Raw genomic sequence first — 9492 nt, forward strand, 5'->3', positions numbered from 1 at the left:
AAGGAAGCAAAATGAAGATGTCATGACACTACTTATGGGTGTGGAATCTCACTGGAACCAGTCCATAATTTCCGGATAAACAACACAGCACTTAGTGTAAACTCAGGAATAAAATAGTGTAGTGCTTTCAAGGCGAAATCGGTCAGCATCTATGATTACCCATACTTTCATGCCGGCCAACTCAGAAATTTACGGAGCGGTGTCTCGCATATCATTTATTCTGCAATACGTTGCCCACTTGGCTGTTGGGACATCATCTTGGCAACATTAATCTTTCAATCCGCATTCTGACAGGTATAGATAGCAGTGATTATATCCATTATTTCAAAGGCTCAAGTAACCCTTAGGACACTGTACACGACACAGCTTGCCAGCATTCAAGGGGACTTCTTCTGAGAAAGATGTGGTAAAACATCTCCTGGTAGACATGGTCATTATTCGCTGCCTGAGTGACCATCAACTTGTATTCAATGTACCATCATCATGCTCCGGATCCAGCTCCCTTCGATGATGGTGAGGCGACCACACCAGGATCGCAGGACAATGCCAAGGGAAGGGGAGCATTATTCAGTGGCTCTGATGTTAAGTTCATGTATACATTAAGATGATCTCTGTCCAAGCGCTTCTCCATTACATTCCGCTGTTTCCCGGTATGTAGGTAGTGAGAGAACCAAAGGAAACCAGATTCCGGAGAAACAGTAGGGATGTGACAAAAGAAAGACAAGAAAAAGCGGAATGGCCACAGGAAACGATTTACACCACTCTGGGAACACTGATACTGCATAGGTATACAAGACGCCGATCCGATGTGAAAATGGCCATCTAAGCGCTCGTAGTTGCGCTTGAACTGGAAGATCTATGCAATCAAACATTACATGAAAGTAACGTCTCAGTTTTGTGCTAAGGATAACACTAGAGAGGTGCAGCCCAAAATGAGAGCTTTGTAGGTCCGGATTGTCTTCGTTGGCATTACACTTCTTGGGTATGTACCGTGGGCTATATATCTCCCCGGTGAAACTTGAGTTCGATGAACCATCAGAATCGGAATTAGAGCTGCCAAAAAGTATGAGCAATACAATGAAATACAATGGCATTGATTTTGTTTTTTTTTAGAGTGCCACACAACTAACTGAAATAGTAGCAGGACTAATGAACGTGCGCATGCTCAATACGACTCAAGAATCTGTCAATAGAGAATGGAAGTCGGTTTAGGTACTTTTCTCATTGAACAAAGTCTACCTTGGGTTGGAGATCTGTTCATGGCGGTAGAAACTTTCCATGGTCGGCATGAGAAGCACCATAAGTATCAAGGTGTATTCCATCAAATACTCGCCTTCACATTCATATCCTCTGCTTTGTTTTGTATTTGGGTGTTTTAGGAGTCCGGAGGTGAGTTAGAAAGATTGACTGGGTCAGCAGACAGTACTCATACATGACCTTTACGGTTGAAGAGTTAACGCCATAATAAACAGAAGATGAAACAGCGAGTTCACCGGTCTATGTATGCACTGAAATAAGTTGTTAATTATCCAGAGGTCAGTACAGAACAAGAGTAGGACAACGTGCTTCAAAGAGGGTGTTGCCCACCTCTATGATTAGCATCATCAGTATTTTTGTTTGCATTTTTCTGTGGCACCACCATTCGATTAACCACCAGGAACCATTATTGGACCGAAATTGAGATCCCAGGCATTCACAAAATCTTATAACAGTGATCAAAAGACAAAGATAAAATTTAAATTTGACTCACCATTCACACTTTACATGATGCTGGAGAAAGGTGTGCAAAATAATTCAACACAAATAGTTCCGACCCAACCCCTGGATCTAGTATTAGTAAATGAAGAGTCTGAGATGAGTACTTCGTTTTGCCCAAGACATATCACATGGATTGACCGGAGTGAAAATGGCATCCTGCTATTGTGCCACAGTTGTATAAAATCATGAAATTCAGATAAGAAGGCAAAGAAAGACGTGGAAAATGCGGAGGGCTGTCATTAACAAACATGAAATCTGCCAAAACATCTGATTTTGAACTCGCAGTACCATGGTGCATCTTGGACCTAGAAAAACTGACACCTTCCATTCTTTCCACAGGAAGGTTTTTGGCTGAAAGATATCTTGAGATATATCATATCAGCACCAAGAGGAAATATTTATGTATGCACTAGACTTGATTGCAAAGGTCTGCGAGATATTTTTGTGAGGTATAAATATAACAGTGCAGTAAAGCCACATACCATCATTGTCACTATACACATGCACCATTCCCTCATTCTTCCATTTGGTCCCAGCAGTTAACCATCAGGGATATAGAAGATTGACACCAAGTGTGAGAATTTGTGTAACCCAGGAAAAGTAATCTGACATGGGAAGAAAATACAAATATCCTGTCTACATGATGAGCCAGATGAAAAAGCACTTCATTTAGAACAGTGGGCAAAGGAATTGAACTGTATAGAACCATTGTCCTGCTTGCTGGAAAGTAATACATCATCTCAGTGAAAACTCAACTCATATGCTGGAAATCTTTGAAAGGCCTGATAAGAAATATGGCCAAATAATGACCATATAAGAAACAAGTTCAGCAAAATAAGTTGAAATAATTACATGATATGGAGGTTACCATGGCAATGATTCCCGATAAGTACCTTATGGAGTCTTATGGCCAGAACTTGTTTCTTATATGTCATTATAACCTACTGTACCATTTTGTTGAATTCAAATGTCATGCATCACAGTGACAAAATCTGGCAATGGAAATGATTTTTTCTTGATTATTCTGATTTCTTTTGATCTAATTGCATCGCTCACTTGGGACTGGGATAGTAGTCAAAAGCACCCCCTGGAAACATCTCCAGGAGGCCTTAAAACATCAAATTTCAGTGCATCATGTGTCTGAGCCAGTAATGTGATAATGGAGAGAAGAAATTGCGATGAAAGAGTGAGAAAAGATGTTAAGTAGGAAGATAAGATTGAAGGTGGGAAGGACAGTGACATGAATAATGAATATTGAACACTCAGAAGGACTGCATCAACCTAGCAGCTTCTCTTCTGGAGAACAGAATGGCTTGCAGGAGTATGGGGTTCTTCTATATGTAGATCTGAAAGGTTGTTAGTGACCAATTGAACAAACAAGATCAAACAACAATGCGTGACTCGCACTTCGGTCAGGCATGTATGAGTTGCTTGCAGGTTCGTTCTCAGGGAGCATGCACACTTAGTATTGAGAGTGAGTTCTAGCCAAGTTATTGGGTGAATAAACTTTAGTTCAAGACTGAGGTTTAAGACCTGCAGTCGAGATACTTATATACAAGTTTGGGTATTCTAAATATAGTACAAAAGTCCTGTAGCAGCATGTTAAACACCCAGTACCAGCATGTTTTGATGCAATCATGGTCAGAATATTAGCATACGCTGATTATGATAAGTCGGATAAGATAAGATGCAGTGAAATTGTAATATTACTCCCCCATTAAGGCAGTCATCCCGACTGCGATTGTGTTTGGGAAAAGTTTTGCTCCCTTCAACATGTTTCCAGTCTTTATGAGGTATTCCTCCAGGGCTTGTACCAGTGGGTGGTCTATTTCGGATTTGGTGACTGACTCGGTTTTGGACCAACTGTCGGTTTCATCTTCATTCTCCCACCAATTGGCAGGTGGGCAAGTGATGAACAAGACTTGTTTGAAATCTTCAATCACATCCCTGGCATTATCCAGCTCCAACTCGTCGACCCAGGAATTCTCTTCCCTTGGATATCCTTTCCACTTTATGAGGTACTCCATTTTCATGTGTTGCTTTCTCCCTCGTCCAACTGTTCATTCTCTCCAGTCTATGATTTCTTCGACCTCATATTCTTCTTGTCTGTCAATGAGATCAGGTGGTGGAGCTGTGGGCTGTATTTGGATTGGGAACTCCAGTGGATGGTATGGAGTTAACAGTACTTCATTAAAGCAGTCGTGGATTTTTCACAAGGGTGGTAACTTTACTTTGTAGGCAGAGGCTCCATGTTTGGATAGCACTTTGAATGGTCCTACTCATTTGTCTCCTAGTTTCTTCATTGGGCATAGGAGATGTAGGTTGGTGGAGTCTAACCAGACCTTATCTCCTGGTTGATACTCCACCACTGGTTGTTGGTGTTTATTGTATTGTCACTTCATGCTTTCTGCTGCCTTCTCCAGGGCCTTGGTCATCTGTTCATGTATCTTTTGGATATTTGCAATGAACTCTTTGGCTGCTGGGTTGGTTCCTTCTTTAACTGTCATGGAGACTAAGTGTGGTCGCTGTCCATGATTGATTTTGAAGGGAGAATATCCTGTCACAGAGTGTCTTTGGTTATTATGCTGGAAAGCTGCAATGGGTAGCCATTCACTCCAGTCATTCTGGTGATGATTGATGAAGATTTGGAGGTAGTTCTCAATTTTTTGGTTAGCACATTCCGTTTGACTGTCGGTCTGGAGATGATATGCAGTGGAGGGGTTCCCCTGGATTTGTAGCATGTCATAGAGTTCTTTCATGAATTGTGAGACAAATTGAGGCCCTGTAACGCACTAACTTGGATTGAACAATGGTTGCCTCTAAACTGTCACTCGCGTTCGGTGATTCAGTTGTGAAGAGGGCGTTGCAATTGCTAGGTAAGGTACAATAGTCCTTAAGCACAAAACAGGGAGTTTCTGCGTGAAAAGTTAGGAGTGTATAACTTTAGCCGAAGCTGGGGTGTAAGACCACAGCAAGGCTCGTTTAAATACATTGTGGTATTTACTAGTATGTACCGCTCCTGTATCTCGGTGCGTGCTGCCCCAATGCAGCACTGTCTTCTATGTCCTCTGTATCGTATGATGCTTGGTATAGGAGAAGCCCTCCTGCGAGGAAGAAGACTAGCGTCCATAGGGTGCTGTCTTCTGAGGAGCGTATGTGGCGGCTTGTCCATCCTAGGATGTGACCACAGACGACCTAAAGAAGTGTGACTGGGTGAAGAAGGATCCGGCCCATAGAGTGTGATCGGTCTATGGGCCATCAAACGGATCATGCATGTGAGCGGTGGATCCAGGGACCTATTAGGGAAGACTGATGGTTGTGTTGTGGCAATGCCCCGGTGATGCGGTGTGAGTGTGATAACACTAGAAGCACTCCTGCAAGTAAGAAGGGCATTGTCCGTATGGTGCCGCCTCCCACCGTGTATGGCTGCAGAGCCCATGACAGAGTCCCAGTGATGTGGTCCCATGGCGCGAGGTAATGCCGTGTGGGCAATGTGACCGAGTGGGTCATGAATGATGCGGATCAGGTACGAGGAATGATGATGAGAGTCGAATGATGAGTTGCCGACTTGCCGCGATAAGATACCATGATAAGATAAGATAAGCAAAAAATAGGGGTGAATTCATGACAGGCCCTCAGTCTGAGATGACTTTCTGGGGCATGCCATGTTTGGCCCATACATGGTCTTGGAGAATACGAGTCCATCCGAGCCATGTTAGTTCCATGGAACAGGGGATTGGGATGATCTCTTTGGAGAACCAGTCTACTATCATGAGGATAGCATTGTATCCATTGGAGTCTGGTAACTCTCCTATCATGTCCACTGTTATGTGTTCTCATGGTCAAGAGGGTACTGCATTAGGATGCAAAGGAGCCCTGCATTGTTGAGTGCTCGTTTTCGTGTGCTGGGGTGCTTTGCACCCTTTTACATAGCACTCTATGTTGTTCTTAAGCTTGGGCCACCAGTACTCTTGCTGAACAAGTTCCTTTGTCTTCTTGATGCCTGGGTGCCCCCATGGTAATGTGGTCATGGTGGATCACAATGAGTTCCCCCTGAAGTACTGCATCCCAAGGTACGTATAACCTTCCATCATAATACATAAGCCCTTCCGATTGGGTTACTCCATGTGGATGATAAAGAGAGGTGGCAATGCCTTTGTCCCACTTGGTTACATCTTTTACAGCGGCTTTGATTTTGCGATGAATCTCCTCTTCCCCTGGCATGATTAGGGCTCAGAACATTTTGGGTTTGAGGATGGTAACCTCCTCATTGTCCTCTTTTCCTTGATCATGATCTGCTTGTCAACTTAATAAGTCTGCCTTCTTGTTGGCCATACCCAGTTTATGGTGAAGGGTGAAATGGTATTCCACTAGCTTGGATACCCACTGTGCTTGTCAGTGGTTGAGCATCTGTGGTTTGCAGAAATTCTGCAGGTTCTGATAATCAGTCCAGATCTCAAAATCTTGGTGTGCTCCCATGAGATAATGTTGCCAATCTTCTAAGGCCAGCATGATGGCGAGTAACTTCTTGTTGTAAATCTTGTAGTTTCATTTGGTAACCATGAGGGCTTTGGACAAGAATGCCACTGGATGCCATTTCCCATCCTGCTCCTGGGACAATACCGCTCCTATTGCTCCTTCACTCGCATCTGCTTCTACCCTGAATTTCCCTGTTTGGTTAGGGATTGCTAGTACCACTTCTTCAGCTAGCTTCTGCTTGATTTCATTAATGGCTTGTTCTTGTTCCGCCTTCCACTGCCATTCTGTTTTTCCTGTGAGTTTGGTAAGGGGTTGAACGTGTTTGCTGTAGTCCCTAATAAACCTTCAGTAAAAGTTGGTGAATCTGAGGAAAGACTGTAACTCCCACTTCTTGGCTGGGCATGGCCATTCAGTGATCCCTTTCACTTTTATGGGATCCATGCAAATCGATCCTTGGCTGATGATCACCCCAAGGTACTCCGTCTCTAGTACTTCGAACTCGCATTTTTCCGCTTTTAGGAATAGATTATTGGCTCATAGGATGGCCAATACTTCTCAAACTACCTGGCAATGTCTCTCCTTGTCCTTGGTGCAGACCAGGATATCATCCAGATATACTGTGATGTCCCCCCAAGATATCTGCTCCTTGAACAAATCATTCATCATCCATTGGAAGGTGGCCGGGGAATTAGTGAGACCAAAGAACATGACCATGGGTTCAAACAGTCCCCGGTTAGTTCTGAAGGCTGCCTTCCACTTGTCTCTGCGTTTGATCTGTACATTGTTGTACCCCCAGCATACGTCGAGTTTGGTGAAGTATTTTGCTTCCTTGAGTTGATCCATTAGTTCTCTGATAAGGGGAAGTGGATATCAGTTTTTTATGGTCATCTCATTGAGCTTCCTATAATCTTGGACAGGGCATAGCTTCCCATCCTTCTTTTTGACAAAGAAGAAGGGTGAGGCCATTGGTGATTTTGAAGGTCATATATGGCTGGATTCCAGGTTTTCATCCAGGAAGCAATCCAGCTCTTGTTCTGCTGGATTGAGAGGGTACACTTTGCAATCGAAGCTGGCTTTGGCATTGGGAATTAATTCGATTGCATGGTCCCAGGGTTTGCGAGGTGGTACAAAGTTCTCTTTAGCGAACATGTCTTTGTAATTGTGATAGGTCTCTGGTACAATTTCCTCAAAAGTCTTGGCTTCTTTACATTTGTTCACCTCGGTGGCTAGTTTGTTGGCCTTGCTCCCCATGGCTCATGCATGAAAGGCTTCTTGGAAGCCAATCACTAAGATTGTGTCTCCTTCTTCCACCTCAGTCCCCCACTGTTGTTCAGGGTCTTCATCCGGAAGTGTGAAGGGTATCTTTCTGCAGGAGCATTGAGCTAATGACACAGCCCCAGTTTTCCAGTCTATGATGGGGTTATGTCTTTTGAGCCAATCATGTCCTAGGAACAAGGGTACAGTTCCTAGGTCTACTATCCCCTCCTTTGTTTCTGCTTCCATCTGCATTGTATACTGCCTGGGCTTTCAGTAGTTTGATGGTGTTAAGGCAGTTTTGTTGGACAAAGGTCTGGTTGATGCAGCTCCTAGTACACCTGCTGTCTACAGGGGCATCCATGGCCCTTACTTCACTGGTGTCCAAGGTTTCAAGCTGTATGTGAATGTTAACGCTCCTTCCTCTGCCTCCTCTGATGTATTGGGGGGGTACTCATAGGTCCTGCATATTTTGTAGGCACTGTTCTCACTGCCTGTAGGATTCTCGGGAGGACCCTTGTAGATCTAAGATCAAGTCTTCATCTACTTCGATGAGTCATCAAGGATGCACCCACATGCAGAGGGTTGCCAACTTTCCTTCCATTGTCTTCTCTTGACATATCTTCCTTTGTACCCACTCCGTGCTGTGAGGTTTTAGCCATCCTTGGTCCCATTTGTCATTGTAGTATTCTTCCTCTAACTCTGTTACTTCATAGTCTTTGGGGTACTTTGCTGTGTGTCCCACAGGGTCTTCCCCCTTGCTCCAGTTTTGTCAGTAGCTATAGTCATCTTCCTCATCCAGTACTTCTTTGAGGGTTACAACATTTTTATTTTTTGGTACACATAATGGTCCCTCCAACCCACCCACTGGGGAACATGAGCCCCTGGTGCCATTATGTGTAGAAGGGGGTAAGCATACCTGGATTCGTGGTTCTGGCCCATTTGTCTTGACTGCTGCTTGAGGGTCAGCTAATGGCTTGCTGGGGAGTTGCACTCCCTCTTGTGGCTCCGTTCCATGATGAGGGCAGCTGGTTGCTCATTGCCAGTGCATACATGTTGCCTCTGGGTGGAGCTCTGCACTGCCATCTGGCACATTCTGCGTTCTCATACCTGAGCAGTGGGAGGGGTCCCCACCATTCACTGACTCAGCTGCTCCTCCTATGTTCCCCATACCATCATCTGCCCCCAATGGAGTGATGTTAATCCTGAGTGTCCTGCTGCCTGATGTTACTGCTAGAGTATCATCAGTGGCCAAGGATCTTGAATGGGGTTCAGTGCCCTCAGGGGCAGTGGCAATCCCCTGTACACCTTTTATATGTTGCGACTTTTTAATTTCATCTCAAGACTGCATGAAAGTTGTGATATTGGGCATATTTACTACAGAAATAGAATCAGTCTGACCTGTGGGAACATCAGACACACTGCTAGATGAAATTAAGTCCTTAGCCAATGTGCGTTTGTCACTTATGCCATCGGCTCATCTTTTACTTCCTTGACCTTTGATGTGCTCTCTTCCTGTTCCTCTTTGAGCACTTGCTGATATATAGCATGGACTTCTGCCTGGGAGAACTTGGGCTGGTGCTTGATGAGCCAAGTGCCTTCATCTTTGGGGCACTTGTTGTCCTGCTTGCGGTGTCCCTTATGTCCACAGTGGAAGCAACGCCCTTCCTTTCGAAGTCAGTCTATCTCCATTGGCTGTCCCTGCCCTCTGTATGTCATGCCAGTTCCTGTCTTCTTATCCCCTTGGGAATTACCAGAGCTTCCAGCTTTTTCTGTTCCTTTGTTGGACTGTCCCTGATTCCTGGGTACCCTTCCTGCATCTTTGGCTAACCCTACTTGATAGTTATAGTCCATCTGTTCTACCTGGAATTTCCATTCAGTGTACATCCTAGGTAGCATGGTGCCTGTGGTGTGAATGGCTGTTTTCATGTTTTTGTGAATGGTGGGCTTGAGGATTTTGATCATATATTCCTTGTTGTGTCACTTCCCAGACTCTTTTGC

Source organism: Desarmillaria tabescens (genome assembly GCF_030435595.1).
Source record: "Desarmillaria tabescens strain CCBAS 213 chromosome Unknown EV420scaffold_111, whole genome shotgun sequence".
Taxonomy (NCBI): domain Eukaryota; kingdom Fungi; phylum Basidiomycota; class Agaricomycetes; order Agaricales; family Physalacriaceae; genus Desarmillaria; species Desarmillaria tabescens.